Source organism: Theropithecus gelada, chromosome 6, assembly GCF_003255815.1.
Source record: "Theropithecus gelada isolate Dixy chromosome 6, Tgel_1.0, whole genome shotgun sequence".
Classification (NCBI taxonomy): domain Eukaryota; kingdom Metazoa; phylum Chordata; class Mammalia; order Primates; family Cercopithecidae; genus Theropithecus; species Theropithecus gelada.
The window spans coordinates 177,390,816-177,405,639 of record NC_037673.1 but is presented as its reverse complement, the minus strand read 5'-3'; the positions used below and the strand labels follow the sequence as shown (position 1 = coordinate 177,405,639).

General features: G+C 50.4%; 2 non-coding genes and 1 pseudogene across 2 annotated transcripts; 1 reads left to right on the top strand and 2 right to left on the bottom strand.

Moving 5' to 3' along the window:
• Nucleotides 1-4,301: 4,301 nt before the first annotated feature.
• Nucleotides 4,302-8,550, bottom strand: LOC112627125 (annotated as a pseudogene).
• On the top strand, nt 7,970-8,051 carry TRNAL-AAG. Its single transcript has one exon. It is a non-coding gene; the product is annotated as a tRNA-Leu (tRNA).
• Nucleotides 8,393-8,465, bottom strand: TRNAV-CAC. Its single transcript has one exon. It is a non-coding gene; the product is annotated as a tRNA-Val (tRNA).
• Nucleotides 8,551-14,824: the final 6,274 nt, after the last annotated feature.

Below are 14,824 nucleotides of genomic sequence, written 5' to 3'. Positions count from 1 at the left end.
TCTCAAAAACAAAGAAACAAACAAAAAACCCAAACAACAACAACAAACAAAACCAAACCAAAGAAAACTACAACCCTATTAGGTATAATAAATAAATTTAGCAAGAATGGAGGATACAAAATCAATATACAAAAATTAATTGTATTTCTTTTCTTTTTTTTAATTTTTGAGAAGGAGTCTTGCTCTGTCGCCAGGCTGGAGTGCAGTGGCGCAATCTCAGCTCACTGCAACCTCCATCTCCTGGGTTCAAGCGATTCCCCTGCCTCAGCCCCCGAGTAAATGGGATTACAGGCGCCTGCCACCACGCCTGGATAATTTTTTTGTATTTTAGTAGAGACAGGGTTTCACCGTGTTGGCCAGGATGGTCTCGATCTCCTAACCTCGTGATCCGCCCTCCTCAGCCTCCCAAAGTGCTGGGATTCCAGGTGTGAGCCACTGCGCTCAGCCTCTTTTCTTTCTTTCTTTAATTTTTTTTTACCTACCGGTAACTAGTTTTGTTACTTTGAAATTGTATTTCTTTAAACTGGCAATAATTCAAGAATGAAATTAGGTAAACAATTCCATTCACTATAGTATCGAAAATTTAAAAAATACTTAGAAATAGATATTTAGGCTGGGCGTGGTGGCTCACACCTGTAATCCCAGCACTTTGGGAGGCCCAGGCGGGCAGATTACCTGCGGTCGGGAGTTTGAGACCAGCCCGGCCAACATGGAGAAACCCCTCTCTAGTAAAAATACAAAATTAGCTGGGCATGGTAGTGTGCACCTGTAGTCCCAGCTACTTGGGAGGCTGAGGCAGGAGAATCACTTGAACCAGGGAGGCGGAGGTTGTGGTGAGCCGAGATCATGCCACTGCATTCCAGCCTGGGCAACAAGAGCGAAACTCCGTCTCGAAAAAAAAAAAATTATAACAATTTAAATAAATAAATAAATAGATAAATATTTTAAAAAGCAGTGTGGGCCTTGTATTCTGAAAATTATAAAACATTTTTTGGAGTGCAGTGGTGTGATGTCAGCTCACTGCAACCTCTGACTCCTGGGTTTAAGCGATTCTCCTGCCTCAGCCTCCCAAGTAGCTGAAATTACAGGCACTGGTTTCCATGCCCAGCTAATTTTGGTATCTTTAGTAAAAAAAAAAAAAAAAAAAAAAAATAGGCTACTGTGCTCGGCCTATAAAACATTATTAAAATAAAGAAGATCAGCTAGTTGTGGTGGCTCACGCCTATAATCTCAGCACTATGGGAGGCTAAGGCAGGAGGATCGTTTGAACCTAGGAGCTCGAGGCCAGCCTGAACAACATAGGGAGACCTCGTCTCTAGAAATAATAATAATGATGATGATAATACTAATAATAATAATAATTGGCTAGGCACGGTGGCTCACGCCTGTTATTCCAACAATTTGGAGGCTGAGGCAGGTGGATCACTTGAGGTCAGAAGTTCAACACCAGGCTGACCAACATGGTGAAACGCTGTCTCTACTAAAATTACAAAAATTAGCTGGGTGTGAGCAGTGGCTCACACCTGTAATCCCAGCACTTTGGGAGGCCAAGGCGGGTGGATCACGAGGTCAGGAGATCGAGACCATCCTGGCTAACACAGTGAAACCCCGTCTCTACTAAAAATACAAAAAATTAGCCAGGCGTGGTGGCGGGAGCCTGTAGTCCCAGCTACTCGGGAGGCTGAGGCAGGAGAATGGCGTGAACCCGGGAGGTGGAGCTTGCAGTGAGCCGAGATCGCACCACTGCACTCCAGCCTGGGTAACAGAGCAAGAATCCATCTCTATCTAAATAAATAAATAAATAAATAAAGCTACAGTAATCAAGATGAATGGTATTGGCATAAAGATAGGCACATAGACCAGTGGAACAGAATTGAGAGCGCAGAAACAAACCTTACATTTCTGGCCAGTTGATTGTATTCTCTTGATAGTTTAATATACTTTTTACTGAAGTAAAATATGCCATGAACGCACCCATGCAGCCACCACCCAGATCAACAAATAGAACATTCCCAGCGCCGCAGAACCACCCCCGGTGTTCCCTCGGCCAGTATCCTGCTCTTCTTAAATGCAGCCACGCTTTTGACTTCTCACACCTACATTCGTTTTTGAGCTTCACATAAATAGAATAACCCCTATGTAGTTTTTGGTGTCTTGATTCATTCTGCTAATGTTATATTTTTATATTTGTTCATGTTGTTACATGCAGCAGTGTGGTTTTTTTTTTTTTTTTTGCTGCACATTATTTTTAAAGTTGAGATATAATTCATGTATCATAAAATTCACCTTTAAAAGTGTACAATTTGGCCAGGTACAGTGACTCATGCCTGTAATCCCAGCACTTTGGGAGGCCAAGAAGGGCAGATCGCTTGAGCTCAGAAGTTCGAGGCCAGCCTGGGCAACATGGCAAAACTCCATCTCTACAAAAAATAGAAAAAGTAGCAGGACGTAGTGGTATGTGACTGTAGTCCCAGCTACTTGGGAGGCTGAGGGGAAGATTACTTGAGCCCAGGAGGTCGAGGCTGCAGTGAACCGAGATGGTGCCATGGCACTCCAGCCTGGACAATAGGGCCAGACCTTGTCTCAAAAAAAAATGAATAAAGTAAAATAAAATAAAAGCATGTTCAATAATGTGCAGTCATTACCAGCAGCTAATTTCAGAACATTCTAATCACCCCCAAAAGAAGCCCCAAGTCCATTAGCCATCATTCCTCACTTTCCCTCTCCCCAGCCCCTGGTAATCTACTTTCTGTCTCTATGGATTTACCTACTCTGGACATTTCATATAAATTGAATCATATAATACAGGGCTTTTCATATATGGCTTCTTTCACTTAGCATACTATTTTTGAGGTTCATTTATATTGTACCACATACTAATATTTCATTCTTTTTTATGGCTTAGTAATATTGCATTGTTGACCAGGCGTGGTGTCTCACACTTTTAATCCCAGCACTTAGGGATGCCAAGGTAGGAGGATCCCTTGAGCCCAGGAGTTCAAGACCAGCCTGTGCAACATAGGGAGACCCCTGTCTCTATCAAAAAATTTTATAATATTAGCCATGTGTGGCAGCTCACACCTGTAGTATGAGCTACTTGGGAGGGTGAGGCAGGAGGATTGCTTGAGTCCAGGAGATCAAGGCTGCAGTGAACTGTGATCACACCACTGCACTCCAGCCTAGGAAACAGGGTGAGGCCCTGTCTCAAAAAAAAAAAAAAAAAAAAAAATGTTTAGCTTTGTGTGAATATACTGCATTTTATTGATCCCTTCATTAATTCATGGAAATTTAAGTTGTTTCTTTTTTTTTTTTTTTTTTTGAGACAAGTTCTCACTCCGTGCCCCAGGCTGCAGTGACACAATCTTGGCTCACCGCATCCTCCACCTACTGGGTTCAAGTTAGCTTCCCAACTTAGCCTCCCAAGTAGCTGAGGCCACAGGGGGACACCACCATGCCTGGCTAATTTTTTTTTTTTTTTTTTTTGAGACAGAGTCTTGCTCTGTTGCCCAGGCTGGAGTGCAGTGGCTGATCTTGGCTCACTGCAACCTCTGCCTACCGGGTTCACGCCATTCTCCGGCCTCAGCCTCCCAAGTAGCTGGGACTACAGGTGCCCGTCACCATGCCTGGCTAATTTTTTTGTTTCACCGTGGTAGCCAGGATGGTCTCAATCTCCTGACCTCGTGATCCGCCCGCCTTGGCCTCCCAAAGTTCTGGGATTACAAGCAGGAGCCACCATGCCCAGCCATAATTTTTGTATTTTTTTATAGAGACGGGGTTTTGTCATGTTGCCTAACCTGGTCGCAAACTCCTGACTGCAAGCAGTCCATCTGCCTTGGCCGCCCAAAGTGCTGGAATTACAGGCCTGAGCCACTGCCAGCCTTTGTTTCCACTTACTGGTTATCATGAAGAATTATACTGTAAACATTTTTGTGGAAGTTTTTTTTCTTTTTCTTTCTTTCTTTTTTTTTTTCTTTTTTTTTGAGACAGAGTCTCACTCTGTCGCCCAGGCTGGATCGAGTGGTGGTGCAATCTCGGCTCACTGCAACTTCTGACTCCCTGGTTCAAGCGATTCTCCTGCCTCAGTCTCCCAAGTAGCTGGGACTACAGGCACCCAACACCATGTCCAGTTAAGTTTTGTATTTTTGGTAGAGACGGGGTTTCATGATGTTGGCCAGGATGGTCTTGATCTCCTGACCACGTGATCCACCCGCCTCAGCCTCCCAAAGTGCCGGGATTACAGGCACGAGTCACCGCGCCCGGCCAATCTGAAGTACTTTTAAGCGTAGCCTGGTCGCTAACTCTCAGCCTGACACCCAGCTACGTGGCCTCCTCTGGACACTGTGGGGGGCGCTTTGGTTGGGCAACACATTGTGGAGGTTAAAATTCAGTGTCTCCATCCATGAGGTCATTCCACATGAAGACTTGGATTCCACGTCACAATCCCAGTGCTCAGTGAGCATTGCCGTCCGAGTCACTTGGGAGCCTCCCCTGGTGGAGAAGGCTAGGCCCATTCTGCCATAGCCACTGCAGCTGCTCACGGAGGAGTAGCATCCAGGGCACTCGTCTGCGTGGGGTGGGGCAGAGGCACTGGTAAAGGTGTCTCCTCTGGGGTCAGGTGGTTCATACCTGAGGTGTGGGGCTTGATGTTTTCCATGTGAGGCAGGGCACGGCCATCAACTGCAGATGTCTGCTGAGCGTGTCCAGGGTGGGTATGGGAGCTGGGAGGCATCATTTTGTTGTGAGATGCCTGGCTGCCATAGGTCGACATGACTGAATGAAGGCCCATCACGATCGGCCCAGAACCTGGCTGTTGGGTTGGGCTACCCCAGGATCCGCTGGTGTCATGCTTGTGGGGAAAGAAAGAGAGATCAGACTGTTACTGTGTCTATGTAGAAAACGGAAGACATAAGAAACTCCATTTTGTTCTGTACTAAGAAAAATTATTCTGCCTTGAGATGCTGTTAATCTGTAACCCTAGCCCCAACCCTGTGCCCGCAGAGACATGTGCTGTGTTGACTCAAGGTTTAGGGGATGTAGGGCTGTGCAGGATGTGCTTTGTTAAAAATGTGTTTGCAGGCAGTATGCTTGGTAAAAGTCATCACCATTCTCCAGTCTCCAGTACCCAGGGACACAATGCACTGCGGAAGGCCACAGGGACCTCTGCCCAAGAAAGTCTGGGTGTTGTCTGAGGTTTCTCCCCACTGAGACAGCCTGAGATATGGCCTCGTGGGAAGGGAAAGACCTGACTGTCCCCCAGCCCGACACCTGTAAAGGGTCTGTGCTGAGGAGGATTAGTGAAAGAGGAAGGCCTCTTTGCAGCTGAGACAAGAGAAAGGCATCTGTCTCCTGCTCGTCCCTGGAAATGGAATGTCCTGGTGTAAAACCTGATTGTACATTCTATTTACTTAGATAGGAGAAAACCGCCTTATGACTGGAGGTGAGACATGCTGGTGGCAATACTGCTCTTTACTGCACTGAGATATTTGTGTAAAGTCAGACATAAATCTGGTCTACGTGCACATGGAGGCACAGCACCTTTCCTTAAACTTATTCATAACACAGAGGCCTTTGCCCGCTTGTTTTCCTGCTGACCCTCTCCCCACAATTACCCTATAGTCCTGCCACATCCCCCTCGCTGAGATAGTAGAGATAGTGATCAATAAATACTGAGGGTACTCAGAGACCAGTGCCAGCGCCCCTGGTCCTCTGTATGCTGAGCGCCGGTCCCCTGGGCCCACTTTTCTTTCTCTATACTTTGTCTCTGTGTTTTATTTCTTTTCTCAGTCTCTCATCCCACCTGACGAGAAACACCCACACCTGGGCCCACTTTTCTTTCTCTATACTTTGTCTTATTTCTTTTGTCAGTCTCTTGTCCTACCTGACAGAAATATCCACAGGTGTGGAGGGGCTGGCCCCCATCAATAATGTCATTATGGGGAGGAGAGTCAGGAGTCAGCAACTCCTCCAGGAGTCCCGCTGCACAGTTACACGGACTGACAGCTCCACAACTTGATTTGTGGTCCTGGAGCAAACGTTTGCATAGGCATCTGGGGCAAAGGGCTCGTGTTGGACTGGCACTACGTCTATTTTTTTGTAGTTTGGCTGGGCGAATTCACACTGGTGTTTGGTGGCACAAATGAGTAGCATCGCGTCTGCTACATCATGGTGCCAGGGGCGAACTGGGTCCACACAGTTAATGATGTCAGTACTCAGAGAAGGTTGAGATTATCCAAACCTTTTCCATGTTTTGGGATTGCTTTTCTCAGACATACGGGGTGGAGTAGGGGCCATCTTTGCCGAAGATGACCGGTACCCCACAGAATGCACATCCCCATCTCTAAGATCTTCCCCTTTGGTTATAATGGGTGAAAGTCTCCCAGTAATAGTACTAGCATTTGAGCTACTTCGAGGGCGAAATGTACTCCAGCTATCAAAGTCATCGTTGCCTTGAGAGCCAGGACTTGCAGGCCTTTTGGAAAACTGGGTTCCAGGGCTGTCCTCGGCTCCGGCCCCCACCCTGCCCCGCTAGACTGCAGGGGTGCTTTGTTCGTGGCAGCTCGGCTTAGGCTCTGAGCGCATTTGCTGTTGTCCGTGGATGCAGCTCTTGTCCTAAGACATCTCCCACCCTTGCCGCCCTCTGGATCGAGCATCCACCGAGCACTTTTTCCAGTTCCTTCGTTCTGCGCGCCAGTCAACTTGCTGTGTAGCAACAGAAGATGAGGACGTGAATTACTGCAGCCCGCCGAGCTGTTGCTGTCGGCCTCATCCGTGAAGCAGGACACGCTCTTGACCATCCACTCGCAGATCTGCCACAGCGCGAGCCGCTTCTCCGCCGAGCTCTGGACTGCCTGGTGCTGAGGTCGGCGTGGGACAGGTCGCGCCACGCGTTGCGATGGGACGAGCTGCTCCTGCGCTGCTGCCCCGCGAGCGGCCCGGCGGTGGCGGGGTCCCGTGTGGGTGCTGCGGCGGCGAGGAGAGAAGGCCGCCCGCCTCGGGCCCTGGAGGTCCCCGCACAGCCCCCGGGGGCGGCGTCCCGGCGATCGCGGAAGTCCTCGCTGTCCTCCAGCGGGCTCAGGTTGCTCGTGAAGTCGGCGCTGACGGCGCGGGGCTGGAGGTGGCCGCGTGGGACCCGCGGAACTCCCGCCGGGGCAGCGGCTGGAAAACCGGGTCGACCTCCGTCCCCCGGGGCGCTTCGGCCCTGGGGTCCCCTCCTCTCCCGTCCCCTCCCCTCCCGTCTCCTCCCCTCTCCTCCGCCAGCCGCGGGCGAGCCACGAAGCGGGAGAGCAAAGCACCGGGCGGAGGGGAGGGGGCGCCAGGAGGAGGCGGAGATTCCGGGGACCAGGTCGGTTCCGCCGGAGACTGAAAGAAACTGGGAGCCAGGCGGGGGCGGCGGAAGCGCGAGTCCAGAACTGAGCCCGGCGGGGCCGTGCGCGGCGAGGCTGCTCCCGGTCCGCTGCGCGGATGGACGGCGGGCCGGAGCCCCGGGCCGGGGCGGATCCGGGCAGAGCGGGCGCCGCACTCCCGCAAACAGGGCCGTGGACCCCGCGGGCCGTGGCTCTCCCCCGAGGCGCCCCCTCTGAGCTGCTGCCGGTGGAATGTGGCACGGAGGCTGCAGAACTACGCGGCCGCCCGACTGACGGGGTCTGCCCTGGTTTATTTATTTTTATCTTTCTTTAAAGTAAGAGTGCAGAAGGCTTCCCCTCCTCTCACGCCACCTCTCCAAAGAGGGCCAATGTGGGTGACTTTCTGAGTAGTCCCCAAAGCAGATCCCGAGGCCTGCGCGTCGCGAATCTTCTCTGCCAGGGCGCTGGTGGAGCAGTTTCTCAGCTGGTGCCTCTGGCCCAGCGAATCCTGCCGGATGGCGGTGGTTCTGGAACGCCCTGTGGATTCGCCCTAAGGCCTTGTAGGCCCGGGGACTCTGGGGGTGCTGTATAAAGCAAGAAAATACGTAAATGGAGCCCAGGGAGAAGGTAGCGTGGCCGAGCGGTCTAAGGCGCTGGATTAAGGCTCCAGTCTCTTCGGAGGCGTGGGTTCGAATCCCACCGCTGCCAGCTTGGCGTGGTGTGTCCATTTTTGTCCCCCCATAGGTTACAAAAGGAGGATTCCTTGGAACTTTCCTCGGGCCCCACGCTTGCTCGGGATCTGGATTCCATTTGGCAGCGCGCAGCCGTCCAGTGGACGGGCTTTGTAGGGAGTTCCTCGGCGCTGGTGTTCACAGCAAGTGAGGTGGGTTCAGTTCTTCCCAGGTTCCAGTGGTTGAGGTGGAAAGGCAACGGTATAAATACCCTGGATAGCCTTTTCTCCTTAACCAGGTGGAGATAGTGGTGGAGTGTTGTAGGCTAGTCCTAAGTGTAATACGTTTGAAGTAATGAGGTAAAAAGGTAGAAGGAAGTGTTTCCGCCCGGTTTTGAACCGGGGACCTTTCGCGTGTGAGGCGAACGTGATAACCACTACACTACGGAAACCTGCTTAGCTTTTGTGTGCCATCGTAATGACCCATCACACAGGGCCGTTTTTTATTTCCTCATCGTAATTGAGAGCTTCCTCCATGCGTCCCTTCGAGCTTTGTTAATGAGCATAAGCACACACACAAAGATATTTCAGCACCTGGAAGGCTGAGGCGGCAGGATAGCTGGAGCCCAGGAGGTCGAGACTGCACTGAGCTATGATTGCAGCACTGCACTCCAGCCTGGGCGACAGAGCAAGACCTTATCTCGAAAGAGAGAAAAGAAACGAGAAAAGGAAGTTTTCATGTGCAATGTGGTGGCATAAGTGGGCACGGGAGTCCTGAGAGAGGATGTCGCGGCGACAGTGGGTATGGGGATTGAACAGCAGAGGCGCGCTGGCACCCACCATTTTCAAAGAGAAGAGACATTCACAAGAAGATGCTTGGGGAATATGAGGCCACGCATTTGTGAGCACAGCTGAAGCTTGTGGGTCCAGAGAAATTGGAGTGGAATGAAAGAGGAAGTAGCCTAAAACACCATTTTTATTGTTCTATTGTTTGGTAGAACTCTAGATTTTCCTAGCAGCCACTGCTGTTGGACATTTAGATTACTTTCCTCCCACCAACAGTAAGCAAGCGTTATGAAGGCTACCCCCTTGGCAACATTTGGCACTTTTCATTGATTTTTTTTTTTTTTTTTTTTTTTTACTTCTAGCCATTTGTGGGTATGTAGTATTCCTTATGGTTTAAGTTTGCATTTAGCTGATAAGAAAAGATGGGCACTTTTTCATGGGTTTATGGCCCATGTGTTTATCTTACTGTGTGAAGTATCTCTTTAAATATCTTGTCCATTAAAAACAAACAAAGAAAAAAACACACAAACAAACAGAAAACCCCAAGAAACAAAAAACAAAGAACTGGCATGGCATGGTGGCTCAACACCTGTAATCCCAGAACTCTGGGAGGGTGAGGTGTGTGAATTATTTGAGCTCATGAGTTGAGACCAGTCTGGGCAACATTGGGACATCATCTCTCCAGAACATCCAAAAATTAGCTGGGAGTGATGGCGTTCACTTGTAGTTTCTGTAGGTACTTGGGAGGCTGAGGTGAGAGTATTGCTTGAGCCTGTGAGATGGAGGCTGCAGTGAGCAGAGATCTCACTGCTGCACTCCAGCCTGGGTAACAGAGCAAGATCCTGTTCCAAGAAAAAAAAAAAAAAAAAAAGACTCTCATATGTTTTTTTAATCTGGAAACTTCTAAATTTCAGCTTGTATGTTTAAGTGTAAATTCTATTTCATATAATTTTTTTGTTATGGTGTGAGTTTGGGATTAAGGTTAATTTCTTTCCCCTATGGATATCCAGTTGTTCCTGAACCCATTGTTGCAAAGACACTATTTCCACATTGAATTGCTTTGGTGCCTTTGGTGAAAATTAAATAACTGAGTATATGTGGGCCCAAATTCTTTTTGTTCATTTTTTGCTTTTCAATTAAAAATTTCAAATAGGCCAGGCATGGTGGCTCACCCCTGTAATTCTAGTGTTTTGGTAGGCTGAGGTAGGAGGATTGTTTGAGGCCAGGAGTTGGAAACCAGTCTGTGCAACATAGCAAGACCACGTCTCTACCAAAAAAAAAAAAAAAAAAGTAACTGGGCATAGTAGTGCGTGCTTGTAGTCCCACCTAGTTGGGAGGCTGAGGCAGGAGGATTGTTTGGGCCCAGGAGTCCAAGGCTGCAGTGAGCTGTAATCACAGCAGGGCACTGCTACCTGGATGACAGAGTGAATCCCTGTCTCCAAATAAATAAACAAATAAGTAAATTAATAAATGTTTGCATTAGATGAATATGCCATGTTTTGTTTATCCATTTATCAATGAATGAACATTTATGTTGTTTCAATTTTTTTTTTTTTTTTTTTTGAGACAGATTCTCACTCTTGTCACCCAGGCTGGAGTACAGAGGAGCCATCATAGCTCACTACAATCTCCACCTCCTTGGTTCAAGTGATCCTTCCACCTCAGCCTCACAAGTAGCTGGGACCATAGGTGTACACTACCACACCTGGCTAATTTTTGTATTTTTTATAGAGACGTAGTCCCTATTTTGCCCAGGCTGGTCTGGAACTCTTGGCCTCAAGCAGTCCACCTACCTTGGCCTCCCAAAGTGTTAGGATTACAGGCATGGGACACCTTGCCTAGCCTTTGTTTCCACTTTTTCGCTATAATGAAAAATGATACCATATATATTTTGTATACATATTTTTACGTGAACAAAAAGGTATATATGAAACTCTCTTTTATATATACCTAGGAGTGGAATTGATGGATTGTATGGTAACCCTATGTTTAAATTTTTGGCATAGCAAAGTGAAACTTGAAACTAGCAATTCCACTAATACCGTTTATTTATATGATATTTCCAGAAAAGGCAGATGAAAACAGAGGAAAAGCAGGTCACTTCTTGTGTACCGCTGAGGCTGAGAGCCAGGATTGGCTGCAGATGGGCACGTTGGAAATCTTTGTGGTAACGGAACTGTTTCTTTTTTTTTTTTTTTTTTGAGACGGAGTCTCGCTTTGCCGCCCAGGCTGGAGTGCAGTGGCCGGATCTCAGCTCACTGCAAGCTCCGCCTCCCGGGTTCACGCCATTCTCCTGCCTCAGCCTCCCAAGTAGCTGGGACTACAGGCGCCCGCCACCTCGCCCGGCTAGTTTTCTGTATTTTTTAGTAGAGACGGGGTTTCACCGTGTCGGCCAGGATGGTGTCGATCTCCTGACCTCGTGATCCGCCCGTCTCGGCCTCCCAAAGTGCTGGGATTACAGGCTTGAGCCACCGCGCCCGGCCGGAACTGTTTTAAAAGTGGATTGTGGTGATGGTTGCAGAATCCTATGCAGTGACTAAAAATCATTGAACTGTATATTTACAATGAGTGGACTTTATTGTATTGAATTGTACCCCAATAAAGCTGTTATAGAATGCTAAACCATAAAAACAAGCCCCCAAACACAGCAACAGGCAGTTAGTGTTTCCCTGGGATCAGCTCAGGTGACAGTTGCATTGTGCAAAATGATTCCTGTGACCCAGAGTGTAATTAATGTTTACATAATGCTTTACCGCAGCCTTGGAGGGCAGGTAACTTGCACCTTGAAACTTGAAGGTCTTGCTAGTGTTGCTTGTAATCAAGGTAAAGTCGTTGTATAAATAATCAAGATGTGAGTAAATTTACGGAGATGCCAAGTAAATGAAGGAAGTGACCCACCACCGCGAGACTGAATCCGGGAGGGGCGTGACGGAAGTCATCCAATCCAAAACCGTCGGAATAGAGACCTTGCCAATGGATGGTTTAAAAAACTAAAAATGCATGTCACAGAAACGAAACGAGCATCCGTCATAGGATCCAGTTTATGGTCAACACGGGGACGCCCACCCAATACTGTGCGTCTACAGGAGGCGCTAATGTGTGCTGCTGTGTTTTGGGTGTGATGTGCAAAGTACTGGTCCTTGAGGAGATGGGGGCACTGGTTTTTATTTTCCACAGCTGTCTTTTTAAATCTAGAAGACAAAAGCTTCTGTTGACGAGCGCTCGGGGCTGCAGGAGGGTCGTGGTGTTGAATGTGCTGGCCCTCTGCAGGGGCCGCCTGTGTGTGTGTGTTTCGGGGGGGGGGGGGGGGTGAACTCCTGCGCTGGCTGTCAGGGTGCGAGTTACACAACCCCTGGAGGTGGCAGTTCCTCGTCTGTAGAATGCGGTGAGAGCAGCGCCTTTCTTACAGGTGGATGACGACGGTTAGAGCAATTAACACACGCACTAGCACTAGGTAAGACTGAAGAAGCACTCACTGAATTTACAGCTGTGCCAAGGCAGCTCAGTTCCAGGCCCGGGGACACAGCACGAAGGAAACAAAACGGAAGGATCCTGCTCCCCAGAGGGGAAGGGTGGGGGTGAGGAACAAGGGAAGACCGAGGCGGCACAGGCGGACAACGGTGGACGGCACTGCGCGATGGAGAGGGGCCTCCGCCCAGGAAGATGTGGAAGAGGCGGCGCGAGGGCGCACGGAGCTGCAAGGGAAAGGCGGGTGCGGGGGCTGCAGGGGCCGAGCAGGAGGCTGGGCGAGGACCGTGCGTACCCCCAGCAGCGGCAGGAAGGAGACAAGCCTGGATAGTGGGCCCGTTTGCCGCAGCCTCAGCTTCTGGTTTGTGTTCAGGAAAAGCCCGCGCTCAGCTCCGTCTCAGCCACTCTCAGGAGCCAGCGCAGATCGCGCTACACCCGTTTGTCGTCCTCCGCTCCCGCCTTGGGAGCAGCGGCATCTCCGCGACTTCCCGGTGTCCGCGCTTTCTTCCAGGGCTTGGCAACCGGAAAGTGTCTAACAGCGGTTCAAGGAATCGCCTCCGGGCTGCAGCGGAGCGGGGACAACCCTTGGAACGGCACCGCGTCCTCTGGTCGCGCCCAGGAACATCCCGAGCCTGCGAGTCCGATCGCGGGAGACCCCCAGGCCGACGCCGGCCCAGCTCGCTCGCAGCTCGCCCTGGGAGAGAACCTGGAGCCTCTGCGGCTGACCCGAAGCCAGGGGTCCCCTGCACCTTCCCGCAACGGCGCCTGGGAGTAGAGCAGCGCCACAGTCCCTCCCGCTGAGCGGGATCTGCCCCTGTCTGCTGGACCTCTCCAGGGCCACGGGTGGGGGTGGTACTGTCCCCGCGGCAGCCCTCGCCCCGTTCCAGGCGCCGCCTCCCTGGATGCGCCAGCTGTTGGAGAGGGCCGTCTCCTCTCAGAGTTGGTCTGAGCACGGAAGAGAGCCTGGGAGTTCACTGTTTTCCCAAACCCACCTGTACGTTACACTGTGTGCCGGATGGGGTGAGGCTGGAGCTCAGAGAGGGACAGCGGTGTGAAGAGTTGCGGTGGTGGCATCTTCCCTCGGGCTTTCTGGAGAAGGCGCCTCTGAGCGGATGGGGCTTCAGACCGGGCTCCCTGTGAGCTGTGAGCCTGTGTGGGCAGCAGCCAGCCAGGCAGCCCTTCACCTGTGACTGGGAGGTCGCGCTGGGCTTGGGTTTCCTGGAGGTTTCACCCTGGGCATGGGCCTGGGAGTGCCAGGGCCGTCTGTGAAGACGTCTGGAGGAGTTTCTTAGGGCTGCCAGAACAAAATAGCCCAGCCTGGGGCTTCAACAATACGGATTAATTTTCTCCCAGGTCTGAGGCTGCGAGTCCGAGGTCAAGCCACTGGCAGGCTTGTCTCTTCTGAGGTTTCTCTTTTTGGTTTGCAGGTAGACGCTGCTGGCTGTTTCCACACACGGTTTATTTGTTTTTTGAGACAGAGTCTCCCGCTGTCGCGCAGGCTGGAGTGCAGTGATGCAATCTCACCTCACTGCAACCTTTGTCTCCAGGGTCGAAGGATTCTCATGCCTCTGCCTCCCAAGAAGCTGGGATTACAGGTGTGTGTCACTAGGCCTGGCTAATTTTTGTATTTGTAGCATAGACAGGGTTTCCCCACATTGGCCAGGCTGGTGTTGAACTCCTGGGCTCAAGCAATCCTCCCACCTGGGCCTCCCAAAGTCTGGAATTACAGGCATGAGCCACAGTGCCTGGTCCCACACATAGTTTTTGTGCACACGCACCCCTGGTGTCTTTTTGTGTCCAAATTTCCTCTTCTTATAAAGGACACCAAATTAGTTTGGGGTGTACCCTAGTGACCTCAGTTTAGTGGAGTCACCTCTTTAAAGGCCGTATGTCCAAATACAGTCCTATTTTGAGGTCCTAGGGTTCAGATCTCTAAGATATGAATTATTCTGGGGGGAGAGGTGGGACATAATTGAGCCCTAGCAAGATCTTTCAGGCCTCCAGTCTGAGCTGAGCAGCAAGGCACCGTCCAAACTGCGAAGGGAGACTCTGGGGAGTTTCCAAAGTGGCGTCTTCCTGGCTGGGCAGTGGCTCATGCTTGTAATCCCAGAACTTTCGGAGGCTGAGGTGGGCTGATCACGAGGTCAAGAGATTGAGACCTCGTCTCTACTGAAAATACAGAAAAATTAGCCGGGCGTGGTGGGCGCACCTGTAGTCCCAGCGACTCGGGAGGCTGAGGCAGGAGAATGGCGTGAACCCAGGAGGCAGGAGGTGGAGCTTGCAGTGAGCAGAGATTGAGATCGTACCACTGCACTCCAGCCTGGGCAACACAGTGAGACTCCATCTAAAAAAAAAAAAAAAAAGTGGGATCCTCCTGTGTCACCTTAGGCTGGAGGTGGAAGGAAGTGATATTCTGGGTCCTCTTTTGCTGGTTGTTTCAGCATCCAGGAGGAGAAACCGGGTTGGCGCTGCCTTTGCCCGTTTGGAAAGTCATCTGGATTCATTTCCAGTGTTGTGTGTTTCTGGAGGCAATGCATACCCAAGCCGAGGGCAAGTT